The sequence below is a fragment of the Saccopteryx leptura genome, chromosome 1, assembly GCF_036850995.1.
Source record: "Saccopteryx leptura isolate mSacLep1 chromosome 1, mSacLep1_pri_phased_curated, whole genome shotgun sequence".
NCBI lineage: Eukaryota > Metazoa > Chordata > Mammalia > Chiroptera > Emballonuridae > Saccopteryx > Saccopteryx leptura.
In genome coordinates this window covers 276,929,441-276,952,548 of record NC_089503.1, presented here as the reverse complement: position 1 = coordinate 276,952,548, position 23,108 = coordinate 276,929,441, and the positions used below count along the sequence as shown (strand labels likewise).

The 23,108-nt window shown below is 35.9% G+C and overlaps 1 pseudogene; it reads left to right on the top strand.

Annotated features, from left to right (window-relative positions):
• Positions 1–16,487: 16,487 nt before the first annotated feature.
• On the top strand, positions 16,488–17,503 carry LOC136389312 (mitogen-activated protein kinase 8 pseudogene; annotated as a pseudogene).
• The last annotated feature ends 5,605 nt before the right edge of the window (positions 17,504–23,108 follow it).

Here is a 23,108-nt window from a genome sequence, read left to right as displayed (position 1 = left end):
GAAGAACAGAAAAATGTTGCAGGAACTGGAGAGAATATATGGTCAGGACTCTATTTTTGCATATTTTTTGTAAGAGGAATGGAATAATGGTGTATAGGATACTAATGGAAAAATTTTTTGCAGTTGGACAAGGAGGTGGTGCAGGAGAGAAATAGAGGAGTTAGTGTGTAAAGTGGTGGGAAATTATAGAAGTCCTCTTCTAATTGCTTCTTTTTGTTATTGTTTTCCTTCTCATTGACTTTTTAAAGACTATTTTTAGAGCAGTTTTAGGATCACAGAAAAACCAAAAGGAAAGTACAGAGATACTCTTTCACCCCCTCTTCCCACACGTACATAGACTACCCCATGATCACATCTTCCCCGAGAGTTCTACACTTGTTACAACTGATAAACAGATTATTGCATTGCTTTGTTTTTACCCATGAACTAGGAAATACGCTTCTGAGCTGTGAGTGAGGAGAAGGAAAGCATTTTGAAAGTTTCAGGTGTGAAATAATCTCTGGGACAATGAGAGAGTGAACTGATTGGAAAATGACTAAGAAAATTTAATAGAATTGACAGTCACTGTTAAGAGCTCATTGTAGTTTGTGGCTATAAATCCAATTTGAGACCAGACATTGTAATTGCTTGATTGTGACTACCACTTTCCATTCCTTTAATGTGAGCACATAGTAGGAGAGTTGGAGCTTAACAAAAAAATTTTTATAAGCTATATAGACAGAGGAGGGAGCAACAAAGTAGTAGTTTTATAAGGGAATATTATAATGACATAATTATGGACCTTGCACTCTGAATTTAGTTGAAAGGGATATGATGACAAAGAGAAATGATATACAGTGAGAAGGCAATCATGTTAATGGTTTAGAGGCATGGGTTTAGTGAAGATTTAAGGAATTAGAGAATGTCAGATGGAATTATACTTGGTAAGAGTCAGACTACAATGATTTAATCTGAGAGGTTAGACATCGTGCAGTTAGCTGTGTTGATGTGGATGAGGGTATAACCATAGAGTGGGTGGCTGAGGTTAATGGACAACTAGATCAGTGAAGTTAAGTCAATAACTGAAAGACTAGAGCTCTTTTTTATTGTATCATGCATGGAGATATGGAAATCACAAAGGCCAGAAGTATAATGATCTCAAATAGCCAGTGAAAGGAAAACCAGCCACGATTTGAGAAAATGGAAGATTTCAATTAGAAAAAAAAAGTGAAGGATATATTCAGAGTTTTAAAAGACTCAGGATATAGGGACTACTTTTAATCTAGGGAAGAACATATGCCTGTCATGGGAAAATGTTAGGGATACCTGAGAGTTAGGAGATGAAGTCAGAATAGCATATACAGAGCCTGTAAAGAAGGCATGACTAGTTCAAGTTTACAAGCTGCGTTTACAGTCACAGATGTGGCTGGAACCTCATACTTTATCTAATAGTTTGAAAACCTTAAGACATCATGAGTACATGAAACATCATTTTTAATCAAAAAGAAAAGATTCAAAAGTTTAACTATTGCATCTAATTTTGCATTTGTGCAGCAGATAAATCAGAACACTTGATCATGCAGGTCTGTGAGATGCTGTATTCATTAGCATTATTTCCATTTCCTTTGAGTATAGCCAAGAGATTTTCCCCCCACACAGAATACATAAGGACTGAGTATCTGTTTGCCAATGGACCACTGGATGGGATAAAGACAGCTCATTCTTTATTCCACTTCGATCTCTGGCCTGTGTGATGGTACTGTCAACAAGGGGTTGACACAATGCCAAGTTCGTTGTGATTTTTATGACCTGGACATCTGTCTAGTATGTACTATACTAGGACCACAAGTTCTGTCACAGAGGCCAAGGCAAAACTGCCAGATGGTAATGAATTTTAGCCACTGCTGACTTCAGCTGGATACAAACAAATGACCTAAGGGGACCAGATTCCATGTCTCACTTCTAATACTTTCAAGCTAACCACTCCTTCCAAGATATGATGACAAATGCAACATTAATGTAGAAACAAACTTGAAGCCAGAGAGTAACACTAAGGTAGATAATTTGAATAATACAGCAAAAATTAAACACTTTTAGAGAGATACTAAACCAAATAATTTTAAATATAATATTTAAATAGTAAATGAAATAATAATTTTTTGCATACTTTTATACCTTTTTCTTTCATTAGAAGGGGACAGAAACAAGAATAATAAAATTTTGCCACATTGTTTTTCTGTTTTCTTAACCCCAAATAAAAAAGGTTATTAAAATTATTCTCACTCACAACATTCACAGAATAATGTATAATAAAATAAAACATTTTTACCAGTATTATAACCTGAAAATACAGTGTATTTTTCTGACAAATTTAATTTTCTAAAAAAAGTGTTTTTATTTATTTTGTTTTGTTTTCATTTTTGCTTTAGTTTCAAGTCTTGCTAAATTTTTATATGTATAAGTAATTACCTCAATAATATAATAAATGCATATAATTATTGATTTTTTTACAGGGTCTTATGATCATAATAATGAATCTTAATTTGGATGGTAGAGGAGACTAGATTTGGATTGTACTTACCATAAACTTGTTTTGTTCACTCTGATATATAATTAAATTCCTATTTTTTTTCTCTTTCTCCAAAAAATGAGAAGAGAAAAATACTAACTCACAATGGTCATGATTAATTTGTGTCTGACTAATTAGTTTAGTTGGTGAGTTGAGTGGTATAGTAATGATAACTTTTTGATCTCTAAACTCACTTTCTGCATATCAGTTTATATGGTAATTGCTTGGGATTTTGGTAAAACTGTGCAGAAAGGATATGATGGATGAAGTACTTTTAAAAAAAATTGAAGGTGCTTTCCTTTTAATATACTGTCCACAGATAAGAACCCCATGCCCTTTTGTCCACATACCAATTGGAACCATAATGAGAAATCCTTTTCTTGACAAATTATGGAGGATGTATGGCAAGCAGTTCTTTCTTAGGTTTTAGCTACTAGGGTTTTGATGAAGGCTCAGTCTGCAACTTGAGTTTAAAGGCTCCATAATTTTAGAGCTTATTTAGAGAATTAAAATTTTAAAAAATAAAGTAAATAAAATCTGTCAATGAACAATTTAGAGGAAAACAGTTGCATGATTACCTAGATCATGGACCAAACTATGGCCCGCGGGCCACATGCGGCCCCCTCAGGCCATTTATCCGGCCCCCACCGCACTTCCGGAAGGGGCACCTCTTTCATTGGTAGTCAGTGAGAGGAGCACATTGACCATCCCATTAGCCAAAAGCAGGCCCATAGTTCCCACTGAAATACTGGTCAGTTTGTTGATTTAAATTTACTTGTTCTTTATTTTAAATATTGTATTTGTTCCCGTTTTGTTTTTTTACTTTAAAATAAGATATGTGCAGTATGCATAGGGATTTGTTCATAGTTTTTTTTATAGTCCGGCCCTCCAATGGTCTGAGGGACAGTGAACTGGCACCCTGTGTAAAAAGTTTGGGGACCCCTGACCTAGATGGTACATTATTTGAATCAAGGATAGTGTCTTAAAATGAGACACCTCATCTTGTCTTTTCTACCAGATTATAATAGCTGAGAAGGAAAGAACTATGTCTTGTTCATCTTGTTTTTTTTTTTATTTATTTATTTATTTATTTATTTATTTTTTTTTTTTGTGGCAGAGATAGAGAGAGGGATAGACAGGGACAGACAGGAAGGGAGAGAGATGAGAAGCATCAATTCCACGTTGTGGCACCGTAGCTGTTCATTAATTGCTTTCTCATATATGTCTTGACCAGGGGGCTACAGCAGGCCGAGTAACCCCTTGCTTGAGCCAGTGACCTTGGGTCCAAACTGGTGAGCTTTGCTCAAACCAGATGAGCCCGCACTCAAGCTGGCGACCTCGGGGTCTCGAACCTGGGTCCTCCATGTCCCAGTCCAACGTTCCAGACACTGTGCCACCACTTGGGCAGGCCATCTTGGTATTTTCCACAGGTTTTTCTATGCAACACATGCTCAGTAATATGTGTTAAACGAATGTCTAAGAAAAGTAAAATCAGACACAGTAAAATTACAACCAGAAAAAAGAAAATAAACAAATAGAAAAGGAATTTAGGATATCAACCAATATATGGAAAAATTACAAAGTATTAATTAGTAATTGCTTAATTACCCAAAGGTAGAAATGGTTCTAAGAGAAGCCAAAAGATAAAACAAAAAGAATGGTCCCTTCAACCTGAAGATCTACTAAGCTGGGAGGATAAATAAAGATTATGGAAAAAAAACTAAGATAAATATTCACAATTATCTAAAAAAATGCAAAGTGGAGAGGCATGGACTAAAGTGCTATACATAATGGTTATCAAAATCATCGTGATTTCAAAATGCTTTTTTTAAAATTGAATGTATTGGGGAGACACTGGTTAACAAAGTTCTACAGGTTTCAGGTGCCCAATTCTACAGCACATCTCTGTGCACTGTACTGTGTGTTCATGTCTCCCACATATTTCCCTATACCCTCCTCCACTGCCCCAACCCCAGCAAAACCCCTGGAAATTACCACACTGTTGTTTGTGTCTATATGTTTTATTCTTTTTATTTGTCCTTTTTTTTTTCAATCCTTCCACCCCCTCACCAAGCCCCCCCACCAACAGCTGTCAGCTTGCTCTCTATCTAAGAGTCTGTCTCTATTTTGTTAGTTCATTTTGTGTATTGGATTCCACATATGAGTGAAATCATATGCAGATTGGTACAGCCACTGTGGAAAGCAGTATGGACTTACCTCAGAATATTAAAAAATGGGATTGCCTTATGACACGGGGATTCCACTTCTGAGAATTTATTCAAAGAAAACTCAATACACTAATTCAAAAAAAATATATGCACCCCTATATTCATTGCAGTGTTATTTATAATAGTCAATATTTGGAAGCAGCTCAAGTGCCCATCAATAGATGAGTGGATAAAGACAGTATAGTACATTTACACAATGAAATACTACACAGCCTTAAAAAAGAAGGAAATTTTACATTTTGCAACAGCATGGATGGACCTGGAGAGCATTAGGCTAAGTGAAATAAGCCAGTCAAAAAAAGACAGAAAGCTGTCTTTTTTTAAATGTATGCATATTTATTGATATATGCCATATTAACAGTTAAAACAATTTTATAAATTTTTAATTCATGAATTAAAATAACAGAAAAATAACAATAAAATCATTATATGTCAATAGCAGTATTTTATTTTGCAGAAAAATATATTTGTCAAAGAAATAATAAAGGTAAATCACACTGTTAGACATTTTAAATTATTATTTTTTTTTTATAAATAAATTTTTATTTTAATGGGGTGACATCAATAAATCAGGGTACATACATTCAAAGAAAACATTTCCAGGTTATCTTGTCATTTAGTTCTGTTGCATACCCATCACCCGAAGAGAGATCGTCCTCCGCCACCCTCCATCCAGTTCTCTCTGTACCTCTCCCCCTCCCCCTCTCCCTCCTTCCCTCCCCCCACCCCCTGTAACCACCACACTCCCGTCCATGCCTCTTAGTCTCGCTTCTATGTCCCACCAATGTATGGAATCCTGCAGGTCCTGTTTTTTTCTGATTCGCCCATTTCACCCCACACAATGCTACCAAGACTCCACCATTCCGCTGCAAGTGATCCGATGTCCTCATTTCTCCTAGCTGAATAGTATACCATGGAGTATATGTGCCCCATCTTCTTCATCCAGTCCTCTATTTTTTTTTACAGTGATTAAAAGCCTTTAAGCAAACTCTTGGCCAATACAGCAAGAATCCCTAAAAAAGTAGTGTCCTTAACATGTTCACCAAGTCCAAGTTGGCCCATCACCATGCCAAATCCCTGAAAAATGCAACCCAACCACAGTTCAGTCTGTTAGGAGCTGTCACAGGGAGCAGGAGTCCAGGAAAGTTCCCCACAGGAAAAGTCCGCATGGCACTGGAATTGTTGTCACCATTCTATACTTTGCAGCTCATGTCCAAGTCCCAATGACCGCTGCTTCTAGCTGGTAATGATTCAGGTAGACTGGAAAAAGCCATTTGCAGCATGCGTGGATATGGAGCTTCTGTTCTCCTCTGCCTGGAGAGTTGAGACCAGGTTGCTTTTCCCTGGAGCTCTGTGACTGTGGCCTGGTAAAGAGAGCCTTGGGATACACTAAGCTGGGTGGCAAAGGTAAATTCATAATACAAGTTGGCAAAAGGAGGAAAGAGAGCTCTAAATTGGGAATAGGTCCCAGCCTGAAATATGAGTGGGGCATTGAGGTAGGAGGGATAAAGGAAACACTATATATTAAGCAAAGCATTAAATTATTTTTAATGTAAAAACAGTTTTTATTTTTAAATTACATCTATGCATACAGTGGGGGTCATACCTTGAGAAGAACTTTGATACAAAGTCATTAATTAAAGTAATATTTACTTGTGTTAGACAGTTTTTTAAATCCCTTTAATGTCTGACTTAATAGAAGACAATTAAATTCTCTTGTCTGCTTCTACATTCATTCTGTTCAGCTTTCATATGCCATATAGCTTCTAGAACACTCCACAAGGCAAATGTCTTAGTTTGATTATGAAAATAGGGTTTTTTCACCAATCCCATGAGAGGATCCTGGAATCTCCCAGGGTCACTTGTCTACACTTTGGGAATCTCTGACGTCGGAAGTCTGAGAGACAAAGAGCAATAAGACAAAAAGAGTAGGAGAAACTTTAATGGGACATTTTTTGAAATGTCTATAACAAGAAAGGCTTTGTAAAATAGGAAGTTTTTTATAGTTGTTATTATTTTTTATTGATTGATTTTTTTTAGAGAGAGAGACAGAGAGAGAGAAGGGGGAGGAGCAGGAAGCATCAACTCCCATATGTGCCTTGACCAGGCAAGCCCAAGGTTTCGAACCGGCGACCTCAGTGTTCCAGGTCGACGCTTTATCCCACTGCGCCACCACAGGTCAGGTAAGTTGTTATTATTTTTAGTGGGACCTTGAATTGAGATTCAAAGGATGGATAATTAGCATCAGGAGGTCTAGTTCAGAGAGAATGCTAGTGTTCTGTTTTAGTACTATGTCCAATGATCCACTTGTGTCCTCCTCACACTTGCCTTACTGAAATATTTATCACTGTTTATCAGTCTTTCTACACTTCATAGATCAGAGTATCAGGCAGAATACTGCACTCTTAATTTCTTACCTGGCCATTCTTTTTCAGCTGCTACTCTCCTCTCTGAACCCTTGGGGTTGCCCAGGACACAGGTCTTCTTTTCTCCATGCCATCTACACAACCTAAATGACTCCTGGCCTTAAATAACACCTCTATGCTGATGTATCCCAAAATTGTACCCCTAAACTTAAAGAGCCAGCTACCTATCATACATATGTACTTGGAAGGCCAATGAGAATCTCATACTAGACGTCTAAAAGCAAACCTTACCTCCACCTTACTGACCCATCTCCTATGCCTAGCTCCTTTCCTGTCCAGATACATAGGGTTCCTTGACTTTCCAACAAGTCTTTTCTACAATTCTTCTCTCCCCCTGCTTTGCCCTTTTTTATATACCCTGGTGGTACTCTTCTTGTTTAATCTTTGCTCAGATGTCACTTTTTCAGTCAGGCCTGTTTAAAAACTGGAAACTTAATAAAATTTGTGCTCTCCATTGGTTTCTGGAACTCTCTATCTTACTAATTATATTATAATATTATAGCATGTATTACATACTAAAATTTTATATAGTTAGATAATTATTTGGGCTAAACTCTGCAAGGACATGAATTTTGCTTTATTTGCTAATGTACTATAGTAATCCTTCCTTATTGACAGGGGGTATGTTCTAAGACCTCCAGTGGATCCCTAATACTGCAACTAGTACCAAAATCTATTTATACAATGCTTTTTCCTTTATACCCATACCTATGATACAATTTAATTTATAAATTAAGCACAGTAAGAGATAAACAACAATAACTAATAAAATAGAACAACTACAACAATATACTATAATAAAAGTTGTGTGAAAATGCTTTCTCTCTCTCAAAATATTGTACCATACTCACCCTTTTTATGATGATGTGGATGATAAGATGCAGACTACTGAATTAAAATGGAGTGAATGTTGTAGGCATTGTGAGGTAGTGTTAGACTACTGCACTTGGGGCCAATACTAAGTAAAATAAGAGTAGTTGAACACAAGCACTGCAATATCACGACACTCTATCTGATAATTAAGACAGCAACTAAGTGACTAATGGGCAGAGAGTGTATACAGTATGGAAATGCTGAACAGGGAAATGATTCATGTCCTGGGTGGATAGAGCAGGTCAGCACAAAATTTAATCATGCTACTCAGAACAGCATGCAATTTAAAACTTATGAATTGTTTATTTCTGGAATTTTCCATTTACTATTTTCAGAGGGCAGGTAACTGAAATTGCAAGAAACAAACCCATAGAAGGACGGGCTACTTACTGTATTCCCAGGTCTTAGAATGGTACCCAATAGGCACTCAAATATTTGTTTAATGTATGAATATTTATATCAAAAGCTGAAAGTCATGGTATTCAGAAGCAGAAAAAGCCCATGATAACAAGACAAATTGGGATAAATGGGAGGAGGCAACCACAGTAAATGCAAGCTAAATTTGGCTAGAAGAGCTTTCATGCTTCAGAGCTGTAGATGGAAGGTATTCTTGACAATGATGGTAGGCAACCTCTATATTGGCTTCCATGGGCTGCTATGAGATATTTTTCCAAGGAGATTGCTGAAAGTAGAAAGAGCCATATCTTAGGCATTGTGAAGTCTAATCTATCTGTAGATAGTGATGGAATGAAATGACGTCTTGTTTCTTTCCAGTTATGTTGTGATATATAAATATGAGTTTCAGTTTGAAAAACAAGTTCCTCATGAGTTCACTATATACTCAGTCTTTTACCTAATATATGTAATATTGGCTAGATAAGCCTATATTTGACAGACTGTAGATAACAGAGCAAGAGAGGTTGAGTAAAAAATACATATTGAGGAGGATTTGAATTATCTTCTATGACAGTTAATAAGTTATTTTTTAATCATACTTTGGTTTTACTAATTTGCCAAAAATAATAGCATAGCAGCTTGGTTTTTATCTTTTTTAAATTCAGTGTTTTGATAATTTACTGTACCATTATAAAGCATTTCCAGTCCTAAGTAAAGATAAGCTTTTTAGTGTGGGAAAACCTATAGAGCTAAGTTTGGAGGTTAAAAAACTCAGTACTGAATGTTCTTGTTCTTGTGGATTATCTCAGATCTTTAGCATTATTTTAATGTCATATTTAATGTGAATTTCCATGCTATTTTAATTCATTAGTCATGGGCTATTATTTTTTGAAGTAATTACTGTAATTTCATCAAATGACATAATTATAGTAAATACTTTGATGTAATTACCATAAATATAGAAAGAGACACCCGAAGGTATAATAATGTCAGAAACGAAGATATTTATGATGTGTAAAGACAAATTATGATGACATTTATGCCATGTAATAACATTACAGAGTTCTATGTTTATGTTGTATAAAGAATAATGATATAAATAGAATATAAAATTACATCATAAAGATTATTTTTTTAAATAAATATTATAGAAACTTGAGAGATCTACAAGGCTTCAGGTCTGATTAATATATCATTGCCACTTTTGGGACACTAATAAATGATTATGCAATTTTGGAGGGGGGGTAAAATCATTCAGAGGTAAGGGAGATGAGGAAAAGGGATCAGAGAAGGTAAAGAGATTCATGAAATTATATATACATAACACATAGATACAGATAACAGGACAGCAAATCCTAGAGGGAAGAGATGAGGGTGTGGAAGGGAGGGTGGAAAGGGGGATATAAGGGGAACATGGGGGTAGGGGTGAAGAAATTATATTCGATGGGACACTTGAATCCATGTAAACACAATAAATTAAAATTAATAAAAAAATTAAAAAACATAGACATAAAAACAAAGCATAAATACAAAACGAGGAATCATATTTAGTTCTCAGAAATATTTATTTGATGACTTGAAAAATAATTTTATATTTTGAAGAAGAGTCAATGTTTGTTCTATTCTCTCAATTTGAATAACAGGTCATTTCAGTATTTTCTTAAGAAGAAGTCACCTTGACAATTTGGCTCTTATCAAAGTAGATACTTATATAACTGAAGATTTCCTCTTTTGTCACATTATTAAGTTTTGAGTCTATGAAGAAATAACTTTGTACGTCTACATTCTGACTATTGGAGTGATGTGAAGCTAAGTTTTAAGAAAAAGGAAAGTAGAAGACCACAAACCTGAAGTAACGTAAAATTTGTGAACTTGTTCAGTTTTTGTTGTTAGACTGAGACAGATGAGTATCATAAAAATAATTCTTGCTCCAAAGTTGTAGCCTAAGATGAATGGTATTATGGACCTCAGTTAATTTATGTATGATATTATTAGTGATAAGTGGCTTCTGGTATACAAGAGAAATACAATGTCAGAAAAGAAGAACCTTTCCTTAATGTATTAATCAAATGATTTTTTGGAGCCTTCACATCATCTGATTTTATTTCAAGCATGGAGTTTAGTAGTTAAGACCACCACCCTCTTTTCTTCTATTCTCTAAGGCAATCCCTTCATAGCCTTGTTAATATTTTATGGCATGGTAAGTTTCTCTCCAAGGACTCTAATTCCAGGTGACCATGGTGATGATTTTATTAAAAGTTTTGCCACTTTTCACACTGGGCTGTGAAAGCTAAATTCACTAATAACAAGTGGTTTATTCTTTTTGTTTGTTTGTTTGTTTGCAAAACAAATTAGATGCAATGGCGAATGCACAGATTTATATTTCCTTGATGTTTTTTTGCTTGCAAGCACTTCTATCCACTCCAGCTAGTTTAAGCAGTAAACAAATTTATTAAATCACATGCTATGATTCACATTATCTCCATGAGAGCCAGTAAATTAGACTCAGAAGCTACACTATCACAGAAAATATCCAAATTTGCCCCTGGACTGTTTACAGGCATAATACCACTTACACAAGTATAGCATACCCCTTCCTTGGGAAGGTAAGAATGGAACATTGGAAAGTCTCTGCTGGGACTTCTGTCCTTGGTACATTTGATAGCTCATTGTCCCTGTGCCATGTCAGCAAAGTGGTTTGGCTGACATAAACTTTACATATATTCACTATGTCTGAGAAATACTCTAAGAGGCCTCAGGTTTGGAAAACACTTGGAGAAAGTTTAAAATTGTCCTGAGCATCTCACTCAACATTTACCCTTCGTTGAAATTGCAAAAGCACTTGCATGCTTTTGAGTTTATCCCCTTATGTCTCAGTAACTCTACCTGTTAGAATTAAGATGTAGTAATAAAGATATAAATTATAGCAATTGACACATCTCTGAATGAATATGAGTTGTTAAAATAAGACCTTGCTTTAAACTAAACACCATTACATATTAATAAGTTTCATCTGTCATCAGGCTCCCCATATCAATTTAGAATGCTTTTTATTTCTGCTAAATTTTTAGGGGACACTACAACATATCTGTCACAGAATTGACCAATTTTTATATAGTATGAGTTCAGTCACAGTTTCCCCAAAATGATTTTGAAAAGGCAAGAGAGTCTCTACCACTCAGTCACTGGGGTATCCCTGAGCATTAGAATAACCCTCTTTTAAGTCCATGGTTTTGACTTTGGAGAATATGGTTAGAGTAGTTCAGTAACATATCAAAAATATGTGTCCATGTTCAGCTGAGGACCCTGTTTCCAGGCAAATTTACCATCTAATTTAGCTCAAGTTTAAGTAGTTTTCCCAAAAGAAAGGCTCACCTTATAATCCTTCATAGGATGATGGCAGGTTTAAACACAAATAAAATTAATTAAAAAAATAATCTACACAAAACTTACAAAATTTTCCAGCTATTTTTGGGTGAAGTAAATCATTAAAAAGTTTAGTGGACTGTAGACTGTATTAAACACAAGAACCATACTAAACCCAAGGCCTAGTTTGAGCAAATCTCGCTGAGAACCTGAGGAGAAAATTCAAATTTCAAAGTATTGAGAAGCTAATAGTTGAATGTTCCGGAATTTATATACTTAGCTATATATTTAGGAAAGAGATGAAGTAAACAAAGTTTGATTTGCAAACATAGTTGGGTAGTACAAAAATGTGTAGTTTTTAGTGATTTTTATTTTCCTACTGCAAAATATTTTCTTATGTTTATCAACAGTATTCCAGAACATGTTAAAAATGATCCACTCCCAATCCCAGCTCCATGTTGCTGTGTCCTTTTTTAGCTACATTACATCAATCGTTTCTTAATCACTAGAATCACTTACTGTTTAAAACCTAAATGGTGTAATTGTAACCAGATCTTTTATTTTATACTTCATTCCATTTTAAATTAGTTTTATATACCCAAATCTTTGAAAGTTTTGATTGACAGTATTGTTTTCTTTAGACCATCTTTAATTAAAACATACCTGAATGAAAAGATTCTCTGAATAAGTTAGTTAGGACAATGGATGCTACCAAATCTCTTAAATATCAGGGGTGTTACAGGGAGGCATAAAGCAGCCCCTGGCATATTTAGAACCTGTGATTTCTGAACCCGACTCCATTCCTGCCTGCCTATGTGCTGCCTTTCATAGATAATCTAACCTCTCTTGACTCTGTTTTTAATAACGATTGAATTAAGAATGGTGGAACACTACGCTTGTCAAATTGCCACAGTATGACAGGGATATGTTTGAAACTAGTAGAAAATGGTTTGTTCATCTCCTCAGCAAAATGGAACAAGCCCCTATTGTGTTTTAAAAGTGAATTCAATTGCCTGATTTATGCTGTCACATGTTTGCAAAGAGTATAAATTGATTTTCACTCAAAAGAGACTAAAAAGCCGAAGTGCTTGCCAAACTTAAAATCACTAACCTGTCTGAAATAGCTCACCCAAGCCTATGAAATTTGAGGGAATATACATGTTTAAATCAGACATTTGGAGAAAGCGATGCCAGCCAGAATCACTCCACAAAAGCTATATAATTATAAGCTACACAAACAAATAAATCCTTTGCAAGAGTGCAATGGTCAGTCATCCCCAGCCCCCCAAATTGATGAACTCTCAGCACAAATGGACTGAAAAGACATCACACATCTCTATTCGGAGGAAACAGATTTCTCAAGGCAGATCTGCAGTGCTTACATGAGCTAACTTTTCTTAAGCGTCAGAGTCCCTAAAAAGTATAGTTGACCTGGGGAAGACGTGGAAGTTTTTGAGAGTTGGAAAAAAAACTCAGGAACAACAAATTTGCTATTTCATTGGATTTAAACATCGTCAAAACTCAATCTCAGCTTTGCAGAACCCTGGGTTTGCAATCCAGTTCCATGTCTTATTAAAATGTAATTTTTTTTTTAGTCATAGCTTTTGAATTTAAATTTTTTTAAAATTTTTATTTTATTTATTCATTTTAGAGAGGACAGAGAGAGGGAGAGAGAGAGAGAGACAGGGGGGAGGAGCTGGAAGCATCAACTCCCATATGTGCCTTGACCAGGCAAGCCCAGGGTTTCAAACCGGCGACCTCAGCATTTCCAAGTCAACGCTTTATCCACTGCGCCACCACGGTCAGGCTAGTTCCATGTCTTGATGTCGGTGCTTACTTTTCTGCATGTGTCAAGGCAGATGGTGATGGTGTTTACCTCATAGGGCTGCTGTGAGTGTTAACAAGGTGAAGTCTTGACTACATCCACTGAATAACTTTATCTTACATCTATTTCTTTTTTAAATAAAAAAGAGGTAAATTAGGTCCATAATTTTCTAGATTGACTCACCATCCAGGCTTATCCAGGACTGGGGTTTTTCATGAATGTAGGATTTTCAGACAACAACTGCCCCTGAGTTGTTTGGTCACTGTAGTCTTTTCCAAGGGGTGACTGAGACATAGTAGAGTCAGAATTGTGCCAGAAGTTAGTGGGACCCTGGAACAGAATAAAAACAAACTGTATGTTTTTCTGTTTGACCATATATTCCTCAGTGTAATACATATGACTCAGCATAAGTACACTCCTCTCCTCCATTTAATTAGTCAACAATTAAAGTGAATGAAAATTAAACTAGATTTTTCCACTATTTTTCTTTGAGAATCTGCTTATGCACAGTGTAGTTGGAACAATGCATATGTGACTTATAAGTGAGCTAAGTTATAAGTGTTATCTTTAAGGTACAGTAGGTGGACACATTTTGCTTTTTTCCAAATTAATCATGTTAATATATGCTAACAGCTGCTTCCCTCAATATACTACAGACTCCTTGACAACAGTACATATGCATGCCTTCTACACCTATAGGTCTACAGTATGTACAACAGTGCTGTATAGTGTCTCCCTATAAACAGTGATCAAATAAATTAATATGACATTAAAAGTATGCTCCCACAGCACATTGTAATAGCATCATCAATTAAGTATTTCTATTAAGAGAGAGATTGAGATCTAAAAAATGTTCAGATCAAGATGTCTAGTAATATATCAATCTCTATTTTAACTTTTGAAGAAGTGCCTGTTTCCAAAATGGCTATAATATTTTACCTTTCTGCCATCACTATAAATTTTTCACATCTTACAATACTTGTTATTGACTATAATGTTTATTTTGGCTATTTTACTGGAAACAGAGCTATCATATGCAGTGTAATTTTAGTTTGTATTTTCCTGATGGCTAATAATAATGAGCATATTTTCATGTCTTTATTGGCCATTTGTAATTTTTTTTTTTTGCAGAAATTTCTATTCAGATTCCTTGCCCATTTTAATATTGAATTGTCTTTTTATTGTCAAATTGTAAAGGTTCTTTATATTTTCTAAAACAAATTGCTTACCAAATATATGATTTGCAATTTTTTTATTTTGTAGGTTGTTTTTACTTTTTAAAAAAAAATTTTTTTTATTCATTTTTAGAGAGGAGAGAGAGAGGGAGAGAGAGACAGAGAGAAAAAAGGGGGGAGGAGCTGGAAGCATCAACTCCCATATGTGCCTTGACCAGGCAAGCCCAGGGTTTCAAACCGGTGACCTGAGTATTTCCAGGTCGACGCTTTATCCACTGCGCCACCACAGGTCAGGCTGTTTTTACTTTTTTGATGGAGTCTTTTGATGCATAATACTTTTTTTTATTTTAATGACACTTATGTTATTTTTTCTTTTGTCACTTGTCTGACATCATGTCTAATAAACCATTGAATAATCTAAGGTCACAAAGATTTAGTCCTCAAGTTTTTATCCAAGACTTTTATAGTTTTAAATCTAATTAGATCTCTGATCTATTTTTGTACATGGTGTGAGGAGGGTGATCCAACTGCATTCTTTTGCATTTAGCTATCAAGCTGTTCCAACACCCTTTGTTGGTAAGATTTTTCCATTTAATTGTCTTAGCACAATTCTTGAAATTCAAATACCTTAAGTGTAAGGATTAACACCTATTTTTTTTAATTCTTTTTTTCTCTTTGATTTATTTTGTTTATTATCTAATTTCTGGCCTCCTAGTTACCTAGTGCTATGTTCTAATCATTCCAGTCTGTTGTTAAATACTTTCACTATTTTAATTTCAGATATTATAGTATTCAGATCTAGATTTACCATTGGATAAATTGTGTGTACCAATTAAATTCTCTACTCCTTTCATCTACTTTTTTCATATTTCTTCTCCTTTTTGAATATATATATATTAATCATAGTTATTTTAATTTTTATATAATTCTAATAACTATTTGCTTTCTGTTTTTTCTTGTTCTTTGTTCTATTATCATTTTTCTCTTTATATATATTAATTTTTTATTCAATTTTAGATTGTGCATAAAAGAAATAGAGATTCTACATAATATTTTTTTTCCCAGAGACATATCCTCCTTTTCCTTTTAAAGGGATAGGTGAGGGACTGATGACCTCAATCAGCGATTTATCTGGGCAGGACTGCAAAAATAGTAACTAAATCTACCTAGCCCCACCATCCTGGTCCCAGGGCTGCCTGCCCGGCTGACTGCTAGTGAGGCACAGAGGCGATGCCCTGTTCAATGATGTGGATGGTCATGCGCAGTAAGGGCCCGTTTTCTTGTTACTCAGCGAAGTGGCGGAGACTGGATGACGTGGTCCAGAAAAGCACATCACTTGTTGGTGAATTTTTGGATGAAGCCATTAAATTAGCTGCTTGCTATCATAAGCAGAAGTAAGCGTGACAGCAATTTTTATACTGTTGTGATTGGACATTCTACATTCACAGTCCTGAATAAGAATTTAAAACCTATAGGCTCAGGATCTCAAGGAATAATAGTATGTACAACTTATGATGCCATTCTTGAAAGAAATGTTGCAATCAAGAAACTAAACCGGCCATTTCACAATCAAACTCCTGCTAAGAGGGCTTACGGAGAGATAGTTCTTATGAAATGTGTTAACCATAAAAATATAATTGGCCTTTTGAATATTTTCAAACCACAGAAATCCCTAGAACAATGCCAAGATGTTTACATAGTCATGGAGCTTATGGATGCAAATCTTTGCCAAGTGATTCAGATGGAACTAGATCATGAATAAATGTCTTACCTTCTCTATCAGATACTCTGTGGAAGCAAGTACCTTCACTGTTCTGGAATCATTCATCGGGACTTAAAGCCCAGTAATAGTAGTAAAATCAGATTGTGCTTTGAAGATCCTTGACTTTGGACTGGCCAGGACCGCAGGAACTAGTTTTATGATGACCTCATATAATGATGCATTTACTGCAGCGCATCAGAAGTCATCCTAGGGATGAGCTACAAGGAAAGGGTCGACATTTGATCAGTTGGATGCATCATGGGAGAAATGATCAAAGGTCGTGTTTTGTTCTCCGGTATTGATCATATTGATCACTGGAATAAAGTTATTGAACAGCTTGGAACACCATTTCCTGAATTCATGAAGAAATTAAAACCATCAGTAAGGACGTGCGTTGAAAACAGACCTAAATATGCTGGATATAGCTTTGAGAAACTCTTCCCTGATGTACTTTTCCCTGCCAACTCAGAACACAACAAACTGAAAGCCAGTCGGGCAATGGATTTGTTATCTAAAATGCTGGTAATTGATACATCTAAAAGCATCTCTGCGAAGTTCTCAAGCATTCGTATTTGATATCAACATCTGGTATAATCCTTCCGAAGCAGAAGCTCACCACCAACAGATACGTGACAAGCAGTTAGATGAAAAGAACACACAATAGACGAATGTAAAGAGTTGATATACAAGGAAGTTATGGACTTGGAGGAGAGAACCAAGAATGGAGTTATACGGGGCAGCCCTCTCCTGTAGCACAGGTGCAGCCGTGATCAGTGGCTCTCAGCATCCATCCCCATCGTCGTCTGACAATCATGTGTCTTCAGTTTCAACAAATCCCTCTTTGGCCTCGGATACAGGCAGCATTCTGGAAGCATCAGCTGTACCTCTAGGTTGCTGTAGATGACTACAGGAGGGGAGGAAGGAGTCATTTAGTCATTGGTAGAACTACAGTCGTCCCTAACCACATCGCAGTTCACTTTTAGCAGTTTCACTGTATCATGAATTTTAAAATTATATATATCTAATTTTGTATCATGGATCTTTCACTATACAGTGGTCCCTTGTCTATTGCTGGGGTTAGGTTCCAGAACTCCCCAGGCGATAGGTGAAAATCTGCAAAGTAGCAACCTTATATTTATTTCATTTTTTATATATATTTTAAGACTTTATAAATCATCCCCACACTCTTATAAACCTTTCCTACAACTTATTTTGCTTATTAAAATAATAAATATATAAAAATAGCTATATACCGCAAAATCCCGTGATGTAGTGAAAAATCCGGGATACAATTTTATATATATATATATATATATATAGTGTGTGTGTGTGTGTGTGTATATATATATATATATATATATATATATATATATATATATATATTTTTTTTTTTTTTTTTTTTTTTTTTTTTGTGGGGGGTATTTTTCTGAAGTTGGAAATGGGAAGGCAGTCAGACAGGTTCCTGCATGCTCCTGACCAGGATCCACCTGGCATGCCCACGAGGGGGGGCGATGCTCTGCCCATCTGGGGCATCGCTCTGTTGCGACCAGAGCCATTCTAGCACCTGAGGCAGAGGTCATGGAGCCATCCGCAGCTCCCGGGCCAACTTTGGTCCAATGGAGCCTTAGCTGTGGGAGGGGAAGAGAGAGACAGAGAGGAAGGAGAGGGGGAGGGGTGGAGAAGCAGATGAGCCCTTCTCCTGTGTGCCCTGGCCAGGAATCGAACCCGGGACTCCCTCATGCCAGGCCGACACTCTACCACTGAGCTAACTGGCCAGGGCCCAGGATACAATTTTATTTATATATATATATATTTAAATACATTTTTATTAATGTTAATGGGATGACATTAATAAATCAGGGTACATATATTCAAAGAAAACATGTCCAAGTTATCTTGTCATTAAATTATGTTGCATACCCCTCACCCAGAGACAGATTGTCTTCCGTCACCCTCTATCTAGTTTTCTCTGTGCCCCTCCCCCTCCCCCTAACTCTCTCCCTCCCTCCCTCCTGCGTCCTCCCTCCCCCCACCCCTGGCAACCACCACACTCTTGTCCATGTTTCCCAGTCTCGTTTTTATGTTCCACCAATGTATGGAATCATGTAGTCCTTGTTTTTTTCTGATTTACTTATTTCACTCCGTATAATGTTATCAAGATCCCACCATTTTGCTGTAAATGATCTGATGTCATCATTTCTTATGGCTGAGTAGTATTCCATAGTGTATATGTGCCACATCTTCTTTATCCAGTCTTCTATTGAAGGGCTTTTTGGTTGTTTCCATGTCTTGGCCACTGTGAACAGTGCTGCAATGAACATGGGGCTACATGTGTCTTTATGTATCAATGTTTCTGAGGTTTTGGGGTATATACCCAGTAAAAGGATTGCTGGGTCATAAGGTAGTTCTATTTGCAGTTTTTTGAGGAACCACCATACTTTCTTCCATAATGGTTGTACTACTTTACAGTCCCACTAACAGTGGATGAGAGTTCCCTTTTCTCCGCAGCCTCTCCAACATTTGCTATTACCTGTCTTGTTGATAATAGCTAATCTAACAGGGGTGAGGTGGTATCTCATTGTAGTTTTGATTTGCATTTCTCTAATAACTAATGAAGCTGAGCATCTTTTCATATATCTGTTGGCCATTTGTATTTCTCAGGATACAATTTTAAAATCCGCGAGACAGTGAGACCACGAAACGTGAACCACGATATGGCAAGGGACAACGGAAAATAAGTCAGTGGTCTTACTGTGAGTGATTTTTCAAACATGTAGAATTTCTTTTGTAATAAAGTAGTTTATTTTTTCAATTTCAAGTGATGTAATTTAAAAAAATGTACCTCTGGCTTTCCCCTGTTTCTAGGGTGTGACTTCCCTGAGCCTTTGGAAGCTATTGGGTCTTTATTCTCATTAGCTGTACAAACTTAAGGAAGCTCTTTAGTCATCAATGCTTTTCAACTTCAATATCTAGCAAGTGTCTTGAGAAGGAAAGGGCTAAGGCTGATTGAGGGCCATTCCTCTGGTAGGACTCTGTTTCCTAAGCACAGGGAGGCTGTGCTCTATACTCTGTCAACTCACCCAGAAGACCAAGGCCCACCTACTCACCTTCAACCACCTTGAAGGGAACTAGTAAGAAGTGAGGGTTTAATTACTCTCAACTAATCCCTGTGTTTTCTTTTTCAAAAAATTTTAGTTAAAATAAACAAACTCATTTTCAGAAATGTACTTTGTGTTCCTGTGGTATATAAAGATTCTAGAAAGAACTATTAAAAATTGGTTTGACTTTGTTTATTCAGATTTTTCCAACTTTTTAAAAATATTTAAGCTCTAATTTTAGATGATAAATATTAATATCCTGCTAAGCACATTTTAAAATATTATTAGAAGATGGATAATATCAGACATATTCATATCTACCTATGACTAATATGGTAATTGAGAATATATGTATATTTGTTTATTTATCTAACATTTATCCACAAATAATCTTAAATATTTTACAAAGGTATTCACAATTAAATGTGAAAGCACAATTTAAAAGCAAAATGAGTTAAAAAAGACAAGGGGAGTGCAAAAATATTAGGTTAGAAATGAGTAAGAAAATGTTCCAGTAATTTCAGCCTTTTGCATTTTCACCAATGAAATAAAAGTTGGTTTTGCATCTCATGTGCATAATCAAACAACTTTCTTTGACTTGTCATTTGCTTTTCTGATGTTCTTGTTTAATAAAAAATATCAAATTCTTCTTTTTTTATTGCTTCATATTCATTTTGAAGTATCCCCTAATTTTTGTGAGCAGTATAAATAGCACATTTATTAGTGATAGGTAATACATTTTGAAAATTTTTATTTATTGATTTTATAGAGAGGAGAGAGAGAGAGAGAAAGGTGTGGGGGCAAGCAGAAAGCATCAACTCTTAGTAGTTGCTTCCCATATGTGCGTTGGCCAAACAAGCCCCAGGTTTCGAACCAGCGACCTCAGTATTCCAAATTGACACTCTATACATTGTGTCACCACAAGTCAGACATGGGTGATAAATTTTATTCAAGATTTTGATACTCAAAGTGGAAAAAATGAAAGGCAATGCACTTCCACAGTGCTGTTTTTATTATTTTTAATTACTCTTTGTATAATTACTTGTATTTCCACATCTCTTAGGCTCTTCACTACTATCTAATCAGATAAAATTGATCAAAATTGCTGTATTTATGAGAACATCAAGACTTAAAAAACAGTAGCTTGATTAAGATTGTACAGTAACTAAGTACACTTAACTAATACTTATTAGATCTGTATAGTGTATTGTTCATATTACTGAATATAGCACAGATTTATAACATCTTTGAAGGGTAGTTATTATGATCTAAACCTTTTTGATACTGTGCAGGTTTCAAACATCAATTGGTTTTTACCATTGAAGAGTAGTTAGTTAATAATCACATTTACACCCTCAACAGGATCAATAGTCAAATTAATTTCACCACTATAGTTTCTTATAGAAAAAAAAAGCATGGAACAGAAAATTTTTTTTCCAAACTCATTTTCAATTCACCCTGAAAAAAACAGTATTTCTGGAACCAGTACAGCCCTTGTTGTGACCACATGGATGTGTCCCCCAAATTTATATTTTGAAACTCTAACCTTCAATGGGATGTTGTTCAGGAGGTGATAATATTTAGATGAGGTCATGAGGTAGAGCCTCCATTATATCCCCATAAAAAGAATCTAGAGCTCACTCTCAGTCATGTGAGAAGGTGTTATCTACATGTCAGGAAGAAGACTCTCTCACCAGACACTGAATCTTGGTACTCCCTTGCTTCCAGAGCCCGAGGAATGTCTGTTGTTTAAGCTGCCCAGTCTATGTTATTTTTGTTATAGCAGCCCAACCTACTGAGACAGCCCTATAAGTTTTGGAAGAGTAGAACAATGTGGAAGACAGAAAATATTACAACAGGCATGTTAATTTTGTTCATCTTTATCTATATCCAAAATTTAATAGAAGAAAAAGTATTTAGTAAGCCATTGCTGATCAATTGACCACCATTGATATTTTGGTTTTGCCTTAGCATAAACCTGCTTTTTGGCTTTTTAATATTACCAGTGAAGTCTAGGGTTAGCAAATTCATTTTCCCTCTTTGTCCAACGAAAATTGCATCTGAACTCATTATACTTTTGACCTATACATCTGGACATGTGCCCAAATAAAAAATAAAAAAAAAACTAAAAAAAGAAAAGCTCAGTCCCATTACTACTTCTTGCCCTGAGCTTCTTGTCTTAGTGAAAAATTTGTGTATGGCAGAATTATATCTTTTCTTGGCAAATGCTTACTTACTCAGGTTTCTTTTGAGATGAGGAATATCCTCCACAAAGTTGATGCCAAATATTCTTGCTTAATTCCTTCAGGTGGGGACAAGGGAGATGCATAGAATTTTTAAAAATCTACTGCTTGTATATTTGTTTTTCTTTTTCTAAATGGTTGTTCTTATTTACTTATGATAAGGGCAATTCCAAAAAAATCAGTGCTTAAGCAAATAAAATTCTAATACCCAGGGTTAGTTTTCTGTAAAAAAAATCTCATTTTAATAGAATTGAATAGAGGTCTAATGAGAGAGAAAGGGTTCTTAGGTTAAATAGAGAGAACTATCCTAATATATATAGACCAGGGGTCCTCAAACTACGGCCCAAGGGCCGCATGCGGCCCCCTGAGGCCATTTATCCGGCCCCTACCGCACTTCCAGAAGGGGCACCTCTTTCATTGGTGGTCAGTGAGAAGAGCATAGTTCCCATTGAAATACTGGTCAGTTTGTTGATTTAAATTTACTTGTTCTTTATTTTAAATATTGTATTTGTTCCAGTTTTGTTTTTTTACTTTAAAATAAGATATGTGCAGTGTGCATAGGGATTTGTTCATAGTTTTTTTTTTAATTAAATTGAATGCAGTGACATTGATAAATCAGGGTACATATGTTGAGAGAAAATATCTCTAGATTATTTTGACATTTGATTGTGCTGTATACCCCTCCCCCAAAGTTAAATTGTCTTCTGTCACCTTCTATCTGGTTTTCTTTGTGCCCCTCCCCTCCCCTAACCCCTCTCTCCTTCTTCACCCCCTCCCCACTCCCCCAACCTCCCGCCCCTGTTGCCATCACATTCTTGTTCATGTCTCTGTGTCTCAGTTTTATGTCCCTTCTATGTATGGATTCATCTTAGGTTTTTTTTTCTGATTTACTTATTTCACTCAGTATAATGTTGTCAAGGTCCATCCATGTTATTGTAAATGATCCGATGTCATCATTTCTTATGGCTGAGTAGTATTCCATAGTATATATGTACCAAAGCTTTTTAATCCACTCGTCCTCTGACGGACACTTGGGCTGTTTCCAGATCTTGGCTATTGTGAACAATGCTGCCACAAACATGCGGGTGCATTTCTCCTTTTCGAGCCGTTCTATGGTGTCCTTGGGGTATATTCCTAAAAGTGGGATAGCTGGGTCAAAAGGCAGTTC